Genomic DNA, 25,940 nt, shown 5'->3' on the forward strand with positions numbered 1-25,940 from the left:
CCTGTTCTAGAGAAAGTGACCGTTTCCAAGCGAATACTTTCCAAGTAGCCGTCGAGTTTCGGCGAGCCACCGAGTCGAGGCTTTAGCGGGATATCGTTACCTCCTTTTGCGTAACGAGGTCGAATTTAAAGTTCGTCATATCACAGTTACGGTTAGCAACAAAATTTCACTTATTTCGACCAGATTGCGCAACTGATGTGTAGGCCACGTATGGGCAGTAAATATTTGCATGATGACACGCAAAATTTTGTCACATGCTGAAGAAGCTTTACCACAAAATACAAGGTAGAACCGAAGCTAATTGTTTTTTTCTGAACTCTTAAAATAGGTAATCGTAAAAATTGCATAATTACACACCTATCTAATATTGGAATTGCGTCTAATTTCATTTACTAGGTAACTACTTGAAGGTGCATAGGTACTTGTGGTTTTAGTCTAAAAAATATATGTGCAGAAATATGTAGCTCTTGCAAAGCGCGTAGAGTTCTAGGAAGGGAAATTTTGGAGAAACTAGCAATGAAGTGGTGGTGCGGTGGTATTCAGTTTCCGTTATTCGGAACGGTTTTTTCTCGGCAGGCCGCTACGGTACGCGATGTTACGTTAACGGGTCAGGCTGCATACAAACTTATAAATTAAGCCCGTGATTTTACAACGAGGTGTCACGAGAGAGTTACACGTGAGTCCAAACTTAAGCATGACGTCTCATCGCTGCATCATTAGGAATATCGCTTTTTGACAGATGCTGCAGGCGTTTGTAGATGTGGGTTAAGTAATTAATTACTTAATCGTACTGATATGACACGGTGTAGACACGCGTGGGATAAATGTTTCGGTTTAAAGGTCACTGAGCAGTTTACAAACACGGTCGATCTACGTAAGCAGCTCCTATCGTTATGTTGTGGGTTTGATTTACTTTTTTTTTACGCCTACAAACAGAGAGTTTTGTTTTATTTTATAAACTGGAAGAAAGAAATCGGCGGAGTGTGCAGTTTTTACCATTAGCATCAGCATGTGCATCATGAGCCCGACAGCCGTAGCATTTAAACGATTAAGTACTTAAACCGAACGATGACCATTTTGGTGGAAGATATTCTTTCTCTTCTCTCTTTATCTTTCTACTGGGATTGCATAGCTAAAACAAAAGAAACTTCACCAGACATCAATGATGTACGACATGGGCAAGCCATTAGAGCCGCAGTCGCCTACACTTAATCAACATTAGTATAAAGATAATAAACGAGTATTATCTTTAAGTAAATAACGTTCAATGACACTTCCTTATCAAGTTACTGTATTCATTTGCTATTTACATTGTCTAAATAGTAACGAATATTTATGTGTTTGAAGTGACGGCCTAAATATTGGTGATTAGGTGTCACGATAATGAAGAGTTGCCCGTGTCCCTGACTATGTGTTTAAGAATATTTATTATTTGAAAACTGAATAATGTTTTGATAGGAGACAGAATAGACAATGCTATTTATTTGCCGAACACATTGCTTGACATTGAAAGATAGTGGTCGGAGAGATTTTGAAGGTCTTTCATCGATGTCCGTGCGTGCGTCGTCGCATTGTCCGTCTGTTCGTTTGTTCAAAGTTCGATCCAGCGATTAGATTGCCTGTGGACTTTGTAGCGATCTTTCTATGATTTTAAAGTTTAAAGTACAAAAAAAGCTGAGAAAGTCCTTCCTCATCAAGTTAACGTAACCTGTTTTCTTCACATAAATCGTCATAAATGTTAAATTGCTCCCATTTCCTATATCCTGTTCAAATAAACAATTAAACTTTGATTGCTTCACAAACATAAGCTGGACCAAATATGTAATGTGACCTGTCCCAGAAATCCACATCTACTGGACTTTAAATAATGTAGGTAAGTAGGCGATCAAGTTTAGTGCTCGGTATAAAAGTGATTATAAGCGAACAAGAGCGCGGGCTGACCTTGCTTCGCTCATGGACACCACAATTGGGTCACTAGGTCAGCGATTTTGCGCTTTTTCGCTCGCTGCATTCCCCTACGACAAGTGTCAGGCTAGGTTTTTTTTTTTTGTAACTGTCGCAATGAAAACGAAACACCACGTTTTAAGCAAAAAGTTTTTGCAACATTCGATGACAAACGTTTTGGTTATTAGATTCGACATCGAAGCAAAAATACGAGGGGCTGCAATAAACTACAATAAAATGATAAAATAGGTTCATACTTATGTACTACCTGAAAGCTGCGAAAAATGTAAAAGTTCATAGGACTTGCAGACTGGTATGAACACAATACACACTTAAATGTGGAGAGGAATTATGCTGAATATGTGCATAATAACAAAAGTATAACATTTACATTTTAACGTTCAAACCAAACCTTGTTCAGTTTCCGTTAGTAGAACCTATTTTGATATTATCTATTCAATAGTACCGGTAAACAATGGAGGGTGAATTACTTATGGTAATTAGAAGTTGTACAATATTAAATTATAGATTTATTAATTGGTTCTTACATCATTATGCTATGAAAAAATACATATCCAATTCTAAACAAGTCCTGAAAATAAAGTTGCTATTTTCGTCCGGAATGGCATACGACCAATGGAAAATAACTAGGTATCTAACCTATATTTCATTACTTTGAACTATTTTATTTACCTAGCATTCGATATGAATTCATTATAAAGTTCGTAGAATTCCGGCTTAAAATCCGATTGCATAAATTAAAACGTAGGAATCTCTCGTGGCTCGTAAAATTCTGCAGTGCAAAGAGGATTTATTTCATTTAAATCCTATCTATTGAACCAGAAAAACTTCATCGAAGTAGTAAGTAATTGCTACGTGGAATTTTATATTCACTAATTTGATTTTCCACGAAGTTTTACTCACAAAACCTTTTACGAACGCTTTTATTCAGATTTTAAGGACGGAGAACGGATTTTTCTACATTGTAAATAAATTGTGAACGTGCACATTAAACCTGTAATTACTGGACTATGGGTTCATTGACACAATATTTTGCAAACAAGTATAATAATTGAAATTTGAGGCGATTACGAGGTAAAAATGGTGTGAATATCAATTAATTCTAGCTACGTTTGAATTATGGTTACGTAATGAACAATCGCTGGTTTGTAATTACATACCTACCTGCTGGACGCTAACAATCATAATAATAAAACGTCGTGTCAATGACCAGTTAAAAAAAGAAAAATAAATGAATGCGCTGATATTACCATGACCAATAAATTATTTATGTTAGTATCAAATTGAATTGAAGATCTATGTGAAATATTATATTATTTAATGACTCTACTCATTATTATAGTCAGATTGATTTATGTATCTATCGTAATTTTCATTTGATCATGTTTATGAAGAAAATAGCAAGGTGTTTATTGCGATTATCTATGTATGTACTTAAATTCTCAGAAATTGTTAAGTATAGGTTTGTTAGTTGGAAATATTTTGATTAATAAGTAGATATTCATCCGCCTTCTTATCATTAGACTGAACTTGAAAAAGGTTAGATTTGGTGTCTGACCGTGACTTTAACACGCGACTTCAAAAAAGGTTTACATACAAATTAGAATGATAAGTACTCACTATTATTTTATCTACCAACTTCGGCATATATATACAAATATGAAAAACTTGAACGGTAAGTAATATCATAAATTAAAATAAAAATCATCTTCATAACGATTTGAATTTAGAACTTTATTGCTGTACGTGACGCGCATATTTCCTAGAGCGCATCAAAAATTATAGACGGACATAAGTTTTTCTATAAAAATACTTATTAAATAAATGCTGTAGTTAAAAAGATAAAGGTATTCGTAGACAAACGTGCGTTTCGCTCGGATCCCGCTTCCGCACCATTCAATTGGCTGACCTTCGGATTCAACCTTCAGCTAGACTTCCAGTCGATTATCGTTTTCATTGCGAATTCATACAAATTGCGCTCATGGCTACGTCGCCTAGCAACGATTAACGTTGATGATCTTACCAATGCATATTTGGATAAAAAGATGTCTAGATAAACAAAGAAATATATGTATTGTGTAATGACTGACTGCATAAAACGAATACAGACATGTTTCGTATATTAAAATTGTAAGAAAAATAACAGAACGAAAAGAGAGACCCTTTAAAATTTTTCTTTTGTTTTGCGATTACAAGGATAGCAAAAGTTTGTAGCTACGTAACGTTTGGGACTGTTTTGAGACGGGTTAACTTCATAATATAGGTAAGTAATGTCATAAAAAGTTTGAAACAATAGCATTTGCTTTTGATTAAATGATCTAAATACAACGTTTATTATTACCTAAAAGAATTTCTGTGAATTCGTTGGATTCGTTGCTAAGTCGGAAACGAATAGAATTCTTATAGGAGATATTTCAAACTAACCTGCAGACCGTTGACGTCCCGTAGTCAACGACAACGAAACATCGTTTTTTTTTTTCAATATTTTTTGTTGTAAAATATCTACAACACAAGTTGGAAAGGGTCCCCCATTTACTATATTATTCGTGATCTCCACAGCAGGTAGTTTGACTTCTCGTTTATCAGGTCTAAAGAAGGGATGTCAGCATTTTTTGTTAGAGCAACAAAAAACTTTACAATATATTGCCCTTTTGTATTATCTCCTGTGATTTACTTTAGATCGAATAAAAACTCGGGTTACATCACACGTCACATTTGTAAAGATTATAATTTTATTTATTATTTATCTTTCTTATTCAAAACAGTGTCATATCTTTAAACAAAATATTGATATTGAGACTACAATGTTGCACGGACAGTTTCCTTCGTTGTTTGAAGTTCAACCGACGCAAATTGCAATGAATCCGTATTTCTCAATTTAACATCAACAAACAATAAAGTCGACTCGCCGAGTTACAATAGTTCGCCCACATCAAGTTCACAATGTAGCGGGGGCGTTAGGGTAAATGCAGGTTCATAATACTCAGTCTACTGATCCCTGAAGGCTATCGCTCTAAATATAAGTGTAGAAAAACTAAGGAAAATTGCGGCTTTCCCGCCACGCGAACTGCAAATCGTTGAATGCGTCACGTCACGCTAGGGCTCGTGTATGAATTTAAGTATACCATACACCAGCGGTTCCCGAATTCTTTTTGCTTCGGAACCCTTTTCGTTTCACCATTTTTCGGCGGAACCCTAGCTTAAGTAAGAAATAAACTAAAGACATAAATACACTTAGGTACGGCACTTGGCGTGTGGTAGCGCACCAAATGGTAATATTATGGTTAGAGACACATTCATTATACTCAGACGTAGCATGGCTATCTGCCACACAGGCCAGAAAACAATTTAGCCGCCCTTGACTTTGTGTATTATGTGAATATTTTTCAGTTTGAAGACTGACAAAGTAAACACAAAAAGAAATAGATTGGGTTTATTCAGGTGCGAGGCGAGCGAGCGCGATTTTTTTTAACTAAAAGAAGAAGTTCCAAGTACCCGCTAGCATTGAAAGGGAGTCAGTGTTAGCTGGTATCGCGAGCGAAGCGAGCGCGAATTTTTTTTAGTGTACCCAAAATAAACAAAACCACTGTAAATTAATAAGGTCTCAAAAAGTACAATATCCACACAAAAAAGCAAATGCAAATGAATAAGAAGCAGCTAGCGAAGAAAGCGCTATTGCTTTTTCTGAACCAGAGGAATAAAAAATAAACATCAAAGAAAACCTCGACGGAAAAGCGCGAAATTGTTTCGGTGTTGGATACTTGAGCAATTAAACGAACATAAAAGCATCACACGTTACATGGAGTCGCGAGCGAAGCGAGCGTGAAATTTTCTGATTCGCGGAGGTGCAAAAATTGGAAATAATGTCACACTTTGATCCATGGTAAAAATAGCCACTGGAAATACTCGTATGCCGTGTCATTTCACGTTCTGTCAAATGTTTGAAAACATATAATCCTGGCGATGAAATTAGCCTAAAAAATGCGGTGATTTTTGGCCGACTCGCTATCTACTTTTGCCGATTGCCGAAGACCTGGAGGTATTAAGTTAATCTACAATTTGTAAAAAACGGAATTAAATTATCTGCTGCCGTGGCCTTCCCCCGCCACTTGTCGCGAATGTACGAGACTTACACTCACGTGTGGTACCCACCTACATGGTGCCTAAATGGAATTTTGGAATGCAATATTTAAAACAATTTAATTAAAAATGAATATAAATTTAATATTGTCAAAAGTGAAGCGATTTACCATATGGAAATCTTGAATTTTCCACGGAACCCCTGAGGGCCTGTCACGGAACCTCAGGGTTCCGCGGAACCCCATTTGGGAACCGCTGCCATACACCATAGTATCGATATCTTGAACTCATATACCTAGCATGTGGTCAGTCTCCTCTTTGGTCTCTCCTTAAACGGCTATTAGCTTTGTCTTTAATTCTTCCCCATCCCCTTCAAAACAATAATTCCTGAACTCTACCTTACTCTTTACTTCATAGCAGTTCCTACTGACAATGTTTATTATTTTTCATTCACCCACATTCTTATCACTCATTATTAGCGACAGGTGTTTCTTCTAATAAAGCTTTGTCATCTCCCACCACCTCCCCCTCTAACTTAATATCTTAGAATGCGGACCACATCATCCCCATTCTGAAATCGTTCTCAAAGCTATTAATTTTATTTTTTGTGTAGGTCCGTAACGTTTGGGCACAGATGTTGCGCAATCCGAAGGCCGACTCACAACAATGTCGCGGTAAATTTTGTGTCGCCGACAATGTGTATTGTGTTCACCATCATTCGGTATTTGTGAATTTATTAGTAACACGTGAGTCTGTACACAGATTACATTTTTAGCAGAATGCTGCTAAATGCCAACGTTCAATAAAAACAGCGAAAACTAAATTTTTCGCAATTTTTTAAACTGTGACTCTTAAAGTATTGCAAACTTAAGCAATAATAACTGACTAACTTAATTGTTATCGCCACAACGATACTTAAACGAACAGGTTAGGGGAGATGACAAATGAACCCATACAAGATTATCGAAAGGGGACTGTCCTGTTGCACGCATCGATTCGTGCGCCGATACGAAGCACTATTCGTAGTCCCGGGGTTGGTTAACAAATAATAATAACTCGCAGCGATTACAGGCGGCGAGTCATCGACCTTCGAAAAATCTGACCTGCGCCGCGCGCCGCAAGGTTGCGAGCACGGCACGCCGCGCGCCACTCGCCTGCTCGCTACTCGATTCACTTGAATATTTTAAACATGCTTCCTTACCGACTTTGTGTTCGCATCTAAATCACTTATCAATTTCCATTAGCGATTAAATACATTCACAGTGTAGTGAACTTTGCATGTATCAAGACCGAGCTCTTATCGTACATTAGCTTGCCAATTACCTGCCTGTCTGTTTTTGATTACGACGCGACAGAAAAACAAACCATATTTTCTGTCATTCAGTGACCTTTTACTGGCGGAATCGGTAACTCAAGGTGCTCGATTCGATTTGCAAAAAGTGCAAAAACTTGTCTTTCTTGAAAATAAATTAAATTGTCGGGGTCACAAAATGTCAACAAACTGTGAAGGTGGTGGTAGGTTTTATGTAAACGATTGTTTACAGCATTTAAATATCGAATTTATGTCAGGCGTACCTAATTGGATAGCTACTATTTATAAATGGTAATGACGCTCGTAGTCCGAAAATGTTTAATTACTTCTGATTCCTACACCGGGCAACATCAACAACCTTATTATTATACACAGCGGTGTTCTACAAATTATATCTTGGCTCTTTCTAAAAAAAGGTTTGCACATGTGTAGACAGAATTCCCTTCGGTGACAGTACTATAATAGGATTTAATTGAAACATTATGTTCGAGGCGCAAGAAGAAGGGCAAACAATGACGACACGATATTTACTACACAGGTGTAGTAGAGCCGGGGCTGCGGCACACGTGGCAGAGTTTGTTTAGCGGGAGTCGCGGCGCAGGTCACCGTGACCAAAAAGCCAATTTTCTCGTGTAAATACTTGAACGGGAACTCTCCGGCCACGACATCATGTATGTAGGTAATGACTGGCTTGAGATTCATGCTGGTGTCGTAAATTAATACGTACGCACAGTTATTATAACTAGCTAGCACAACAACAACATGCTATTTAGCCGTGCTTGATGATAGATCCAAAACACAAAGTTATCGGCTTTCTGATTTTCGAGACATGCAAAGAAAACGTAGATACGCATCTATCTATTTAATCACTACAAACAATAGTCATTGTGTGGCTATGAATAGTTAGTAAACACCTACACACAATGTGCAAAAGTAAAACATCTGGCGCGACCATTTAATCTGTGATAGGAACTTTAATTTTAGCTCATTATAAAAGTAATTGAGTTGTGATTACAATGCAGAATACGTCAATTTAACTAATCGTGTAGTACAATACGCAGCGAATGAGGTCGTGGAAGGTGAACACCCCACCAAGGAAAACCGTTGACCCCCTCGGCCACATCCGTGTGTACACAGCCGAGTTGCGCTCGTCCATCGGCACCGTGTTCTTATTAATATCGTGTTTGTCATCAATACAAATACGTATTCATATACATACGTAAAAACACTAAACAGGTAGGTACCTAAATAAATTAGTAAAGTTAATGACAAAGAATGCCCGTTGTCTACATATTTTCTCTACAAAGCAGCTAAGACAACCAAATCAATATCCGATACAGGTCTTAAAAACATTAAAATAATGTTGACCTTGGCTTTGAGCCAACAATGCGCACTGCATTTCCCTGCCGTAGTCTAAAACTTGAAAATATTTTTTAAATGCGGATTTACTTTTTTTGTGCTGCTCATAGAGGTATTTAGCCTACTGCTATCACGCTGGCCAGACGGGTTGATAGAGGGTTTTTTTCGAGTAAGAGAGTAGAGAAGCTGAAAATCGATCTCAGTGGCGTGCACTTGGAGAGGCCTATGTCCAGCAGTGGACTGCGATAGGCTGATGATGATGATGATGATGCGGATTTACTTTATCGTTCCGTCAATTTAATCAAAGAGAAGTTTTGTAAAGTCATGGAGAGATGACAAATGTGTAATTTAAAGTCGTTAACGAGACACAAGTGATTGTAATGAACTGATCGATCTTTGTTTAATATTGTTTTCCGTTGGGGGCGTTTTGAGTGGTATGTATGTACGAGACTCGTATTTTATTTGGAGACAAGTCTCAGCAGCTGGTGTGATGACCCTTCAATAAGTCGTCTTATTTACAGGTGTAAGGACAGGTAAGCTCCACGTGATATTGTTTGATTGGGACATGGGGGTACGATATGTAAACATAGGTTTTGATTGATTATTAGCAAATTATTTGCTCATCGTAAATACTCAGATAACCAATCCTTTTTGCAGTAGGATTAAAGCTATTATACGATTTCGTCTGATAGTTGTGGAACACCACAATGACGCGGGAGATTGAGGATGATTAAAGGGTTACGTAATTTGCTTTTCTTTAACGTACACAATGTACGTTTGTTTATCAACATATTTTATTGGTAGTAATCAATCCGATGAATAGACCACTGTACTAACTCCTTGCTCAATCACTTTTTATGTTACAAACACCCACTTTACGACTACAAGACGACCTTCGCAGCACGCAGGTAAAGATTTCAATGATTTCTGTTTTGCCAATAGTTAATACCTAGCTGTCTTTAAATCATGCGAAATAGTTGAATGCAAAAGTACCTAGACTCTAGTCTGAATCAGGACCAATCTCCAAAGTTTTATATCCTCTTTAAAGAGATCTGTTATTTTTTATAACATTTGTCCAGAAAATACTGGACTGATTACAGTAATGTATTGGCTCCCCCGGGATCCTCGTGGTAAGTAACAACCACTGTTAAATAAGTATATATCAGCTATGTTATAGTTATGATTTATGTATTCAACGCATTCTTCATACTAGAGATTATTACAGCTTTATCTTAAACGAGAGTTTTATCAAGTTTATCAGATTTCAGTATTTCACGCTATTCAGTATTATTTAAAATATCAACATCTTAGCTGTATTTAACTCAGTTCTAAATGTACAATTTGCTATAAAAAGACAAGTTGACAGCACGAAGCGGTAGTTATGCAAGCCACTGAGCGTTCGTCATTACCAGTGGCAGCGATTGGAAATGCAGGATACCGTTGTTAACTCCCGCTACAGAAAATTGACGTATTCATATCACTTTTCCCTTCCTGGTAGATTGAAACGATCAATTTGCTCAGTACCAGAAGCCAAGTGTTGTTGTTTCATGATCTCAAACGCAAATAGCGACCGGCGACGGACCTTGAACTTTGTTTGTAATATCTCCGCAAACGTATTAATTAACTTGCAAGTTCAATAATTCATTACCTACAATGGTATCTTTCATATTTTCGTTTGCATTTTCAAGGTTGTCTAGAAGTGTTCTTTTGAGAATATTGGCAGATTGTTTTACAATAAGAATATGTACTGATGTGTTCGTGACTCTATGAGGCACGTTGTGGGTGTATTTTTTCTTTAATAATGTTGCTATTTTGAAGCTTAAGAATCATATCTAGTCTTTAAGATACTAATCGGCGAAGCAGCAACGCGCAAATGATTGATGGACGACTTAAGTTTCAGAATAGTGAAAAAAAATCTTGAACGCTTCAGATTAATCACATATCACGATCATTGAACAAAATTCTTAAGTGGTTATAAAGATATAAAGATAATTTAAAGATGTACTAATTTGAAGATATTTTGTTCGAGACCGCACGACTTTTTTTTCGGTTTTCATGCGTAACACAGCAATTCGCAATACGCGCAAGAATGGATCGACCTATAGTCTGTTTTTTAATCTCGTAGACTAAATTGACATTTGAGCTTTTATCTATAATAGACGAATTTAAGATTCATTCAAAGTTTTATATTTACAATTCACGTACGTACACACGGCTGCACGACGTGCTACAAACTGCTGGGGATATCTGACCACGCAACTCCATGCGTAATCATCAAGAATAAGCCCATTATTTCAGGATGTTTGCAATTCAATTTGCAATAGACTGACCACACTCGTAATGTCAGTTTAGTCTACGAGATTAAAAAACAGACTATAGTTTAAGAAACTCCTCTTTAGACAAAAGTCAATTAATCATCAAAGTTATTCTTCAAGTTAGAATAGAAGTAAGAGCTACCGCATTTGTATATCAGATAAAGTGGTATCCATATTATAATAGTACGGAGATACGGGTTCCTCTTCTGTTACTCTAATTAACTATGATATCTGTGAATATTTACTTTGAAAACTGGCCATATTGAAACCATTGAACAGACCTAAAAACCATGAAATATATTTTTTCTGAACGACCGGAAAGCGAGACGTGCGTGAGGATAAAAAACATGAAGTAACTTTCGACTATTTTCGGCATTCGGTGTTACGAAACCATTTGCGAAAGCGATTGTTGCGACATCGCCAGCCGCGCCGCGACTCCTTTTGACTACACCGTCATCGTCACCTCGCTCACCACCACAATCTGTTCATCATTTATTAGTTTTTGTACTATCTGTATTGGTCACACACGATCGTTCTTTAAATTAATGAAAATATTAATCTTATTTTTTGTGCAGGAGATGCAAATAGGAGTCGTGACTCGTGACTGATGTCACTGTTCAATTTGACTCGCTTGTTTTATAAATGTCATTGTCAAGATGACTATACGCGTCACGTGTGCATCATCGGGCATTTGCCCATGTGCTGGAACTATCACAACACATGGGCGAAATACATATGGTAGAGTTGCACGCCATGAAGATATTTTACATAGGACATGTTGATCACATCTTTTGATGCTAGTTTACACAGAATGTATCACCGTAATTATAACCACTTTTTTTCGTAAGTAAGGGAAACAAAACTGGTTAAATTCAAAAATAGAAATCAGAAATCCGATAGTTCAAAAGTGAAGCAAGAATAGTGGTTTTACTTCGAAGTTTGTAAAGAGTTGAAATTGTTCTGCGTTGACCCATATAACTTGAGGTGAATCTTTCTCATCGATAGTTTTTACAGTCACAGAATGAAAGCTAAGGAGAATGTTCAGCAGGTAAGCAAGTAGGCACTCGGTGTAAACTAGATAGAGATGACGGTAAGCTACATGTAGAACTGGTTCAGGCGGGCTGGGGGGTGCGGAGGCCGGGCGGGGGCTGTGGGCCCCAGACGCGGGGCGTCATTGACCTGCGCCCCCGGCCCCCGAGCCCCGGGCGCGAGCCGCGACACCACGACACCGTAACTTCATTGTGTCGCTGCAATGCGAATCAAATTCGATGTAGCGGACACTTTTTTGCTAGGCCTAGAAACCCTTCTAGATCATTACTCATACAACTCAACATACATATCAACTCGTAAAAGCATTTTCCGTATTTTCTGATTCTGTTCTTACTAGTTTATAAATTGTTCATGGAAATTAATTTTATTTTTTCGATAACATTCTGAATTATTCATTCAGTTCAGTCACCTTATGAATTATTATTTCACTGACTAGTGACGTAGTTCATTGTATATTGGCGTTCGTTACCGATTTACGATTTAAATATTGCTGAAGTAAATTGATTGATATTCACGACACGGGCTCAACAGGGCCGTGATGACCTAGTGCCACTCTGCCCTTGCTAAGTACCTGTAATGATTGTTGAGCAGGTAGTCAAAAAACCAACTATGAACATCAATGTCAGTTAAAGATTAAATAAAGAAAATATTCCTGATTTTCTAACACGTCCATTACTTTCTTGAAAAGATTTTTGCGCAGTTCGAGAACCAAAGAGCCCAACTTCTGACAAAGACCAACGATAAGTTACCAAAATCGTACAGCTTCGGATTAGTTGGGGTTGTTGGGAACAAATCGTACAAATGTAACAAAAACTTTTTCGAAGGTCGTCCGGGCGAGACAAGTGAGCATTGAGCCCGCCACCCGACCTACTGGGTCAAGTTCATTATTTAAGGATGAATAGATAGACAGAGGGAGAATTTCAGCCGCTTAATACCCTTTACCGCCCTGCCTTTACAAAAATGTCAAGGTGATTTACATAAATAACTCAATTTTAAACAGCTATAAAACGTTCGGGTCCTTGCGTACTCTTTTATAATTCGATTTATAAAGAGCCAGACAGATGTGTAGGTACAGATTTTGGCTTCGAATAGGTATTTTTAGGGTTCCGTAGCCAAAATGGCAAAAACGGAACCCTTATAGTTTCGTCATGTCCGTCTGTCCGTCTGTCCGTCTGTCCGTCTGTCACAGCCGATTTACTCGGAAACTATAAGTACTACAGTGATGAAATTTGATGGGAATATGTGTTGTATGAACCGCTACAAAAATATGACACTAAATAGTAAAAAAAAGAATTGGGGGTGGGGCCCCCCATACATGTAACTGAGGGATGAAATTTTTTTTTTCGATGTACATACCCGTGTGGGGTATCAATGGAAAGGTCTTTTAAAATGATATAAAGTTTTCTAAAAAACATTTTTCTTAAAGTGAACGGTTTTTGAGATATCAGCTCTCAAAGTCGTAAAAAGTATGTCCCCCCCCCTCTATTTTTATAACTACGGGGTATAAAATTCTAAAAAAAATAGAGGTGATGCATGCTAATTAACTCTTTCAACGATTTTTGGTTTGATCAAAGTATCTCTTATAGTTTTTGAGATAGGTTGATTTAACTGTAATTTACGGAACCCTTCGTGCACGAGTCCGACTCGCACTTGGCCGGTTTTTCTATATTTAGATCTCTATCAGCATTAATAGTAGGTATTTAAGTTTCCACATTTTAGTTATAATAATGTAATTGCCTCCACGAATATAGAATTGTCCCACTATCTACGGATTCAATCCCTATCTAGAAGATAAAATGTCATATCTGATTGTTAGTATCATTCTGTGGTTTCTTATCCTACTTTCACGTTTTCTTTAAATAGCTTTCCATAAAGGACAGGTCTAAAAACTCACTTTGCCGGTGTATTCAAGTCTCTGTCAGCTCACTGGTAATGTCAAAAGATTCCGTAATAAACAAACGTTTCGTATCCGCAAATAACATAACATTATTGGAATTAACAATGGCTGAACAATAGAAAGAAATATAACAATAGAAGAGGATGCACTAATTAAAGACATACAGGTGCTTGAGTGTATCACTCCTAATGTCAATCGTGTTAACAATGACAATAAATAGAAAGATAAAATCGCTAACTTATTTTTATGGCCGCAAGTTCTGTTAAAATCTTAAATATAATTGGATTCTAGTTTAAAGTTCCTGTACTCTCAAGATGTAAACGAGCTTCAGTGTATGTGTTAACTATGCAAAACCGCTATGTAAAACTAAACCGTTTAATACACATAATACGCTGTGCTTATGTTAGTATTAGGTAAACAGATTCTTATATGAAATTCAGATGGGTAACATTATACTAAACTTTTTAAGCTTAAGAGTTTGTATGTCTGTTTGTTTCATTGAATGCGGTAACCTCCGAAACAGATGGGGCGATTTGGAAAATTATGTCAGTGTTAGACAGCCCCTGTAAAGAGGAAGGCTATTATAGGCTACTTATTAACCCGGTGCGTGAAAAAGATCCCACGGGATAAGAGTGAAGCTGCTGGCGGAAGCTAGTATTATAAATTAATACGAAAACCACACACTTTGGCAGTAGCAAAGGAGCTGAGAATAACATAGAATGCAGGTCAAGCCGATAACCTTCTATTTACAAAATTTGGTTAAAAATTGGGTCAAACGCTGGCATGTTTACCTCGCAATACGTTTATTTAATCTACGTAGGTGCGTACACTCAGTCCCGAATACATATTATATTTACGGATGCAGTTTATTGCACCTACTTCCCATCTTAACAAATACAAAGTAACAACAGTCAGAAACGTTAATGGCCCATAGTACATGCCAATCCACCGACCTCATTTCCTGGTGCATGATTGATGAAGGTAATAAAAATCAAGCGATAAACTGCTTCTCACTTTCTTTCGAATACAATTTCGTAATTAAACTCATGAGCGGAGCCGCGGCACAATACTGTTTACAAAATATAAATAAACCAAGGTAACGCCAGATGTCACTGCCTCTTAATCTGTAGACGTAAGATTTCGAGTTAACGTTGAAAAATCGACTGAAAGAGTAACGTCACCTTCGAAAATAAAGCTTGTTAACTATAACTACATAGTTTTTCAGCAAATGGCCATGAAGTTTAATGTTGCAAACTTTTCTAGATAGGTTACGATCGTTTTACGATATTCTATACAGTTTTATACGGAACATATAATAGATAAATAAGTATACACCCAAGCTATTCGTTTAATATCGTAGAATGAACACAGCTGAGACCATTGAATTCGAAAAGCTAAAACGTCTATAAAATTACAACAAATACGTAATTTTGTTGGTCTCATTCAATTTTGATATAAATTGCCTTATCTTTAACAAGTTTTACGTAATAGGTTTATGTTTAAGTTATTTATTATACATACACAGTGTCGTTGGCATCCGTGTATGTTTGAAGGTCAATCTGATACACGTCATTAAACAAGTAATTTAATAAAGCTTTAATCTGAACGTATCGTTAAAATTTAAAGCATTTTCAACCTTTAATTAAGAGAACAGCAAATTAATTTAATTTATTTTTTTGACGCAGACAGAATAACTCTGAAACTGTGGAGATGGTAATGGAAAATGAAACGGTTCGATAAGTTAGTCAATGAATTTAATGTCCGTTGGTGTATGTCCTCTGGTATATTATTTTTAAACAGGCCCAGACAATATGCACAATGCAAAAAAAAAGGAAAAGAAAAAAACTTTTTCGTTTCCGCATATCGGAGGCACGAACCGACCGTCATAATCGTAAAGCTATTGTTTGCACGTAGTAAAAAGCTTTCTTTGGAACATTTTGCGTCCTATGAATATACACGAGCCATTGTTGGAGTAGCCTTGCCTATCGAAATCTTGCCGACAACGACTGCGAACAATTGTAAACAGCTGATCATGCGAAACAACAGAATCTTATGAGGTTTAGCAAGGATAGAACAATTTGCATTTAGGGGTTCTCAAATGTTTTTGATTTTCTAAATACAAGTTTAGTTATTTTCGAAACCAAAATTTGAGGAAGACATTTACTATGTTAGTTTTTATGTATTCTGACGTAGCTCATCTAGTTTTTACACGAATGTGGCATCATAAAACTGGGTTCGGGGCACTTCATGGAATTTTTGGACGGATGAATTTCTAATATGTACGACTGTTTAACATGTATCACGGCAAAACGACTGAACATCTGGCATTCGAGGTCACAACATTCTTTTTTACGAAACGAATTTGAGCAATTGCCTCAACTCGCGATTTCGACCAAAAACTTACAAAGCTATGAAGTAACTAATAGAATTCTTAAGGAAAACGATTCTAAATTATTTCAATAGTGTAATTTACTTAAACCGTCCGAAGTTACTGGTCTAATCCTTGAAAGTTAGTGTGTTACTCTAAATAAAAAAATACATAATTAAATTAACGTTAATGAATATTCCAATCCTTTGGAGGCCGGTCGTGGAAGCATAATAGGCACATATTGTCATAGTCATTTTCAACGGTATATTGTGTCATTTGTACACAATAAAATGTGTTAAGTATGGTCACTCTGCGAGTTCATATAGGTACATATTTCCTTTGAGATAATATTTCTCAGCTTACCTTTTTGTGGCAATTGGAATACGACGATATCGGTTGATAATCTGTAACAAACATAATTTGGTGTTAGGATTTTGCCAAACTTGATAAACATACGAAAATACAAATAACTTCATTTCGTTTTCGTTTTGCCTAAAATAAGCGATTAATCTAATAACTATAAACTGATAAAATGAGCTTTCCCTCCCGAACTTACGACTCATTCATCTGGCTGACATGTGGTGAAGAAATAACGAGATACCACCGTTTTTACGGTAAGTGGGACAAGTGCCAAATTCTAAGCATTGGCAGCATTTCAGACATTTGTCTGTTTTCTAATCTTACAGGTAGATTTATAAGTCAGTATAGCTTTGTTTATTTATTAAATACATAAACTTTTTACTGACACACTTGGTTTTGTGGTTCTCAAAATAATTAGGTAACTTAATTTTCATTTATCTGTGTTCCAGTTTCTTGCAATATCCTCTTTGCTAAAGGGATCTAATTCACCAGATAAACAAGTATTGCGAGGCGTATAAAGTAAGTACAACCTGTTTATATTATACATGCACGTAAGGTTGATTAAATTGCGTGGCTACGGCGCTCGGGACTCGAGACCGGAGGAGAGGACCGATGATTAAACGAAGCAGCAGCTTGTATGAACCATACACGTGGCTTCTGGTGCCAGTATGTTTATGTATGTAACTTATGAAGAGATATAGAAGCCGTTCTCTGAAAATAGACTGCCCCTGCGCCTCCCTAGGGTTGACACCCGAAGGCACACGTCTATAAGTGAGGAAACCCAGGGTCCTACATGTTAATTTAATTATAAATACTAGGAATGTTCGTGCAGATTTAAGGATAATGTGCAATGTACAAGTATCTGAACGATAAATAGGTATTTTTCTGATGTTTTTTTCCGCAACCAAATGTTACCACAGAGTATTGAACCCGAGTGGTAATTACAATGATAGGATTGTTTGTTATGCTTGAACATAACTAACTTTTAATCCGTTACTTGCAGGAAAATGGCAAAATATCCAGAAATCTATAATTAATGTTCAGAAAAGAGTATTTTCTTGGAAGTGCACCTGTTGATTTGAAAACCTCTTGGAAAATATAATGTAGAAAATAACACGCTACTTAGGATCGAGAGGAGTTCTTGTTTATTTTCCACTCAGCTGCAGCTTATGTGAATTTAAAAACATGAAAACAACTGCATAAAATACGATAAGCTTATTGCCTCATACCTAGTTAATCGTTCAATTAAGTAAATGGTATTGTTAATCTTTGCAGCACATTACCTATTTATCAATAAACGTCATATTTCAAGGATTAAGTCCATTGCCCATTTTACAAGCTTGCAGACGATATCTACGGTTGCCTAGACCTGAACAAGACGTGTTGATCCACAGCAGAACACCGAAGTCATAATCATTGAGTCGTGATAAATCGCAGCAGTATTAAATCTCAATCTTCAGCAACAGGTGAGTGCTCTGTAAATTAAACGTATCATCTTTCGCAATCGACTGTCAATATGAAACGAAACAGCTAACGTTGATTTAAACAGAACCCAAAATATAAATAGCTATTTAACCGCAGCGTAAATATACGAAGCATTTGGCGAATGCAACGTAACATGTTAACCTACTGGCACGAGGGAAAAGGAATGCAGTCTGTTCCCATGATGCGTTTTCTTTATCTTTATCTCCGTCTGTATTAGGTAGGATGCCCATTGCGGGAGATGTCTGGTCCACGCCATACTTCGCTGTAAAGAGCGTGCTGTCAACACACATACCTGATGATTTTACTGCTATCATTCCAATGTTCCTATACCATATTCAGTAGTAGGCCATGTTCAGAAATTAGGTATGTTGATGGTGGTGGTGACATGAACCATGTTGTGTAAAATTACCTTGGCCATGTCACATGGTCAAGGTAATTTTAACCAGCCATATCCTCATCAGTATGCTTTCAGTTTTTGATGCAAAATTTTATACTACGCCAAATTGAGAATTTGACAAACCCTTTCAAACGTATAGCTTAGCAAAGCAAACGAAGCAAATTTATAATCGAAGCTCATAATAATCGCATTCTATAATGTAAAACCCTGCCAAGACCAGCCATTCTTTTATGATATTCCTAACACATTAGTGACGTGCGTGACGTCACTAGCAACAATAGGCGTGCCAATTCGTCAATGGACGGCGCAAACGCACGACATGGCCGCCGCAAGATGGCGGCGGTGAAAGTGGCCGCGGTGGCCGATGGTCGCTGCCGTCGGCGTTGCCTCGTTAAATCTTTGCACAACCTGTTCTAACTGTTATAACTAATACTAGGCTAATTGCTCGCTTTTGAAGATCCAGTATATCTGCTAAGTTGGCCAGTTTCAAGCCAGAGGTTATAATGCTGTTCATTCAGCCTGGGTTAAACCGTTATAGCCTTACAGCTACATTATTAAATAAAGCCTTGAAATTATAGCTATATCATCAAAAGATCCACACCTAGGTAGGCTGAGAGGCTCTCTACCTCAAGTTGCCCAAATGTTTTTTGCGCAATTAAACAGCAGTTCTAAAAACCGGCCTCAATTTTGGCAAAGAAGTATGACTCAAGGATTAATATAATAAAAACATAAGCCAATGTCAACGAATAGTTTGATAAAGCAATCCATAACGCTGACCCTGATCGTAGATTGAGGCCGCTGACGGTTTCGCAACGAGCGCCAGCGCATCGCATCCGGAACTTGCATCGCTCTAAACTGTATCACCTACATACATGATCACGCGAACTATTGTTACATGAAGAAATTGTTTCCTGTTTAATAATAATTGTTACGTAAACTTTATTGTAAATTGTCAATGTCTTATACAAAAACGTTTTTGCTCTAAAACCTAGTCACCGACTTGAAGTTGCAGATCTAGTTGCTGCTAGATATAGCGTAACGTAAAATTACGTAGCTGTTCTGTTAGTTATGCATTTAAACAGTGTAATAAATATGCAACAAGTATTTAGCCAATAAAACGCAATGGAAGCTGCCAACAACACTTTCATTTGTTTGGACTTATAATAACTGCGATGTAGACGAGCGGTCGTATTTATTTTGAATACTGTTTCGTGTGAATGACAACTGTAAACACTACGATGTGCATTATCGTGTTCAACATACTTTAGTGATCGCATTAAACTCTGCAATTCGGAAGACGGCCTGTGTGAGAAATCACTAATGAATTTACTGTCACGTAAGGAAAGGCGTTATGCCACTTCAGGTCTCTTGTACGTGACTTTTTGTAGCTGTCCTTTGATTACAATTAAGAGACCCCTGGCGCACAAGAGCATAAAGTCTACGCTACTTCAGTCTGACGGCAAATCAATTAACCTCGACAAAGTAGAAGAACTCAGCTGAAGTCACGGTCAGCGGGCAGTCTATAACAAAGTCGTTTGTAAAACAATATTATTGAGTTAAGTCAGGTCTGAAACATCGATAACTTAGTTGCTCCCGGCGATGGGGAACGTAAAAGATACTTTGTAGATTGTGCCTAATAGAATTCCTAAAGATACTCTCCCTTTATTGCTCTTTGTTAATTTTCTGTATAACCCAGCGGCCTTCAGACTACAATAATTGCCTTTTGCTGCTATGTAAGCTATTATTGAACCAGCAAAATTTTAATTTTTCTGTATTCCAAACAAACAATAGTAGATGTATTAACACTCAAATAGTACCTCTAAGTGTTTGATAAGCTAGTATTTACACCACATACATTCAAGATGCTATAATCCCAAGGGAAATAACAATAGTGTCATAGCTCGATACGAGTCCATTAACTTCCATTAACACGAACCATAGTGACAGCAAATACCATATCAATATGTGAAGCGTCTCATAAACCTTGGGCCTTATTAGCGTCGAGACATTGTTTAGCTCTGTTATTATGTTTGTAAAGGGATGGTTTGTTTTAGGCGTAAATAACATTTTTTACGAATTTTACGAGAGAAAATCCAGAATACTCGAGACTTGCAAATTAATGGACATAAATCAGACAAACCATCAGTTCTCGCGATGAATTATTATGAATCATGGACGCGTGTAAGGCAATCTTGCTCAATTACTGCCGAACGCCTAACCTTGCTTGTTCGTGAGGATGTGACGTCACGGGCCCCGATATCACAATGTCTGCTTCCTTTTACACTGTGACCATTGATTACCGTATAGACGCCTATTTTAAAATATTTGGACATTTGAGTAACAATTTACACCAAGGTTAAGACTACGATGTCTGTCTGCGATCATTATTTTCAGCTAATGCCGAATTTTCGATTCAAGGTCAAACTAAATAACTTCTGCTACAATTACAGTCCGCAAATTATCGGAGTTATTTTTCCTTGTTTGAGAACAAACCGAAATCATTATGAGAAATAGAAAACAATAAAGAATCAAGCATTTATTTGTCATCTACATAATTATGAGGGCTTGGTTCCGAGAGTTCGTTAATATCCAATCAAAAATTGGGTTTCTACAGTATCAACAAAAGTAATCCGATAACCCATCGACCTAACTTGGTGAGGATAGGCCGATACGCGTGAGCACTGAGACAAAGTCGAGGCCATTAACCTTCGGCTATCAGCTGACGACATCGGCCCAACTGCGAGAAATTATCTTTCACGCCATATTTCGTTCACCGGCACCGTCCTTCGTCACGGAAACAAGTGACATTCTGCCAAATACGACAAAGGGCCCCCAAACTTTGTTAGTCGCAGACTTTCTTTTGAATTTAATCTTAGCATCAAATTCAAAGAAATGTTTCGATTCACATAATTATTCATAATTTACACACTTCTTTTGAATAAGCATTTTCATAATATTAAGATCAGTAATTAAAAAGCAAGACATCGAACTGCAGGCATGATTCACAAAAACTTCCGCTTGCCTCGCGATATTTTGGGTGTTTGACCTGTTTATTCCGGAGCATTCTTCGAAATTCATCTCCGATAACCAAGATTAATCCAACGATCTTACGTTCTAGAGATCTTCCAATATTTCAGCATTAACTACTAATCTATCTTGTCAGAATGGATTCAATTAATCATAAGCGATGTGGTGTTTGTTTTTATGTGTTGGATATCGAGGTGGCCTATTTAGTGGTAATTTTTCACGTCCTTCGCACAGTGTCATTGACTAGGCGTCCGCGTCGCTTGCGCATGTTCAGGTACGCGCGCAAATATCGCGACCTAGTTTGTTGGCGCAGACCGCCCCAGCTCATCGCATGGCATCCTTCTATAAATAGACGTAATGTTGAGAAAGCACGACCAACATCATTATAATGTCATTTCGTCGCCTCTCTGTCTAATGCGTCGATATTGGTCCTGGCTTCCCCAATACTCCATTTCTAGTTTGAATTACTACTTACTTAATTTTTGTTGGCACCATTATACCCTTTTCGTCGACATATCAAAGTAGATTTATGCCAAAAGTCGTTTATAGTACCTATTTTGAAATGAAAATTTCTCATTGCTATTATTCTCTTCTTAACTACCTATTAAACTACTAGTAGATAGCGTATACATGCTAACCGCAAAACATTTTTGTACTAGTCACCACGTCACTAATTTCAATAAGGTATTAGAAAGTTTGATTCGAGAGACTGCTGAACTTTGAGCAATTGTTCCGTCGGTGCAGACTTGCTTCAAACTTTTTATTCGAGAGTGTTGGGTGCGCCAACAAAAAATCTAATCTCAGTTTATTTATTTTTGAAACACATTTCTGACGATGTTTTTTTTTTTGAAGTTGTCGTCTGGCAAATGGTTAACAGATTGAACAGAATCATGGGAGCACAAGTGTCTGGTGACCCAACGCTCGTCTGCGATGTCGAAACATCTCAAGTGGGCACACTCGTAGAGCACGATTTAAAAACCCGTCCCAGAGAGCCTTGAAGCACTTGGCCACTTGCCACGCCCATTTCAAACTGACTACCATTTCAAAGTGATCAGTTTTGTCAAATTGACTTCCTAATACATAAAATGATTTTTGACTATCTTCCTATTATCACTTTACCCCGTATTTCACATCGCATATTTCATAATTTTCTAACTGACAAAGGCCAGATGTTCAACACTCGCTGATTAAGGAACAATAAAGTTGCTCATCGCAGTTTCCGCATACGTAGCCGTCTTTATCAAGATAATGGCATTGAAACATGCTAACACGGTAAACATTTCCTTATTTTAAATCAGCCAGCGATAGCGATCGCCTATTTCAGGTCATCGCTGACCGCGGTGTTTCGTGGCCCCAATGATGCCTCTACATTTGATAAACTTCGCATTAACCAGCAAAATTACTAAGGAAAACCTCCGCGAGCAGGCATCGACCGCGACGTCGGCTAACGGTACACGTCTTTCGAACTTGGTTCAGCTCTGTGCCAATCGTAGCAAGAAGCGAATCCAATTACTTTGCACTAACTTTTTTTAAGAAATAGATTGTATTAAAAGCACGACACCGCAATCCGGTTTCTGTCCACGTATGCGATCGCTCTCCTCGAAGGAGTCTCGGCATTTACCTCGCGAGAATCGGAGGGACGACGCCAACTCAGGCACGACGACGGACGTAGCGCGAGCAGCTCCAATGCACTGTCACCGATTCACCACAAAACAAACTTTAGTCACTTTAATACTGCTCCTGCGAAGCGTACCATCCAGTTTTTATAGCAACTTCCAATAGTTTTTGAGGTTTATTCAAAGAGAACACACGAATTAAGAGACGGCCAAAATCGCTCTTGCGAGCGACAAGACGTCCACACACGGGCGAGGCTCGAGGTAGACTGAGTCAAGTAGGTAGTGTCCCCGGGCGGGAAGAGGGGGGACGAGGTCTCATTCGCTCTCGCAATCACGTCCAAGCTGGGGACGCAAGCGAGTCGCGAGGCAAGCCGAAAGGTAACGAAACGAGCCGAAGAGCACTCGCTAATCCCGCTATCACCGCTATGGCATGACGGGAGATCGCAGGGGCGTGCACGTGCGTGCAGCGGACAGAGACGGCCTCCGACCACCAGTGCATCAGGACCTGTAGCGTTAAGGACAATGACACATATTTCGTGTCACTGTAGGTATTGAAACGTTTCTTTATCCTCTGCAGAAACAGTCCGTCCAGACAGTCATACAGGATATATCAGACTCCATATACTTAGCGACTATTAATACTCCATATAAATTTTGCACAGAAGTTTTGCTGGGACAGTAGAGTCCTAGTGACTCTACTTTTACTTTTATTATTTGAGGTCCAACTTATGGAGGTTTATGTAAGTTTAATTTTATTTATCTTTTTGTTTTCGTAATGGTCCGATATAAAATATTTTTATCGGGAACATAAACACCTGCTGTTATAAGCAGTATGAGTAAGTGGCTATGTTTAATAATCATTTACACTGTCAGTTTTTGATACTGTGGAAAAATATCTTGAACAGTATAGCGTACAGTATAAAAACAAATCCGTTATGTAGCAACCAACACGCAACAAAAACTTGTACATGAAGCAAATTTCTCTGCGCTGCGTTTTTGCACAGTTCACGGTTGAATCGCGTTCCGCGGTATTGCCAGGAAACTCGTTACTTATCCCCGAGCGAGAGGGTGACGGACTACTGCTGTTCTATAGTGTTAACTCTTTTTAACACTTCGTAAAATCTTGGTGATGCTTGAGTATTCCGTCGACTTTCTTCGCTATCGCGGCGCGTTCGCACAACTTTCCGATGTCATTGTTCTCAGAACACGTGGGAAGGTTTTGTTTTTGTTCCACTTCCATTTGATTTTCTGGTCTTTATGACTAACTTGCACTGTTATTAAATATTGTATCAAAACAGTTGATGCCTCTTGCTCAGGTTTAAAGTCGTAGAATTCCGATGACTTGAAGAGAATGGGAAAAGACTTGTCATATTTTCCTTAAATGGAATATTATGTACGCTGGCTTTATTATATACAACTAAAGTCATAATTAATTATGAACCATAAAAGTAGCTTCATATAAAATAATTCAAACAGAGATAGTATACATAGTTAACAAAGTTAAACAGTTTATAATTACGGAACAGGTGGCACTGACTGAACGATAGCTAGGTAGGTACAGTGACCGTGTGTTAACTTATGATAAAACAGTTAACAACATAACAGCTGTAACAGGGAAAACGTTATATAGAATTTTAATAAAGAAAGTAACGGTTAAAAAAGGTGAATTTGGTTCTCATAAAGGAACGCAGGTTGAATTAAAATTGAAAGCTAGGAATTACCCACCCATGTATTGGTTGGTACATACCTATCATAAGTTTTATTAAAACATAAGCATTATTTTTGTAATTGTAAATCACGGAGCAAAACAATGCAACGACAATGTGGAAGGCCACGTGCCGTGTTTGTGTACAAAATACAAACATCTCGTACAACAGCACAACAGTAAACTACTGACGATCGGATTACTCATACATCCACGTAAGTATGGGAAAAAGTACGGAGAAAATATGTCAGGAGTTTTCCTCGTTCACAAATATTGTAACAAATCGTCAAAAAGTGTTTTGGTCTTGTGATACGAAAACAAACACGCGTGGGAGTTTAAAGACCGCACTACGTCATGACTATTGACAGGTTACTAACCCATTACACACGACTTGATAAGGGCTAGTAAATAAAGCTAGAAGAATATTCGTAATCGGGCGAATTTACATATGGACGGTTTATGAAGATATTTTCCAAGAACTGCTCTCAGAAAATATCGGACGCGACCTTGTGGACGGGACTGGCCTATTTAATTGCTGACGACTCTACATTGCTCTGTTTATGTTATTCTAAGATACATTTCGCAAGGAGAGATATAACAGTCTGGTGTATGAAAATTATTTGATATTTCTCCATAATTTAGTATATTTTCAGGTGGATTTCCTGAAACGTGACCTTCGTATTATTTGGCGTTAGTAATGGGTAATGGCTAATTTGTGTCGTCATTAACATCAGTCAAATTCTTGAGTGTAATAAAGTTGTGGCGAGATAAGAAGTGTGCCATTTGATAGCAGCTGATTTGTTATTTTTATATATATTTTAGTTCAGATTACCTAATCTTAACTGTGAAGTTGTTTGATGTTTGCTTTTTACGAAGACTTTTAGGGCAGTAAACACAAAATATGAAGACCATTAGGTATAAGCTATGACTAAAGAATAGACAATGCTGGTCATGTGCTAAACTCTTTATATTCGCCTGTAGTGGTCGACAGGTGTCATTGTCTA

General features: G+C 37.7%; 1 protein-coding gene across 2 annotated transcripts in view; it reads right to left on the reverse strand.

The window, feature by feature from the left end:
- The window catches only part of LOC124631822, a 48,518-nt gene extending 25,038 nt beyond the window's left edge, over positions 1–23,480 (reverse strand). For both annotated transcript variants that reach the window (XM_047166438.1, XM_047166436.1), the window contains exons 1-2: positions 23,237–23,480; positions 16,710–16,750 (exon numbers count right to left, since the gene is read on the reverse strand). The gene's annotated coding sequence lies outside the window, so the exon portion shown is untranslated. The remainder of the gene's footprint in view (positions 1–16,709; positions 16,751–23,236) is intronic.
- Positions 23,481–25,940: the final 2,460 nt, after the last annotated feature.

Source organism: Helicoverpa zea, chromosome 7, assembly GCF_022581195.2.
Source record: "Helicoverpa zea isolate HzStark_Cry1AcR chromosome 7, ilHelZeax1.1, whole genome shotgun sequence".
In the NCBI taxonomy this organism is placed as follows: Eukaryota; Metazoa; Arthropoda; class Insecta; order Lepidoptera; family Noctuidae; genus Helicoverpa; species Helicoverpa zea.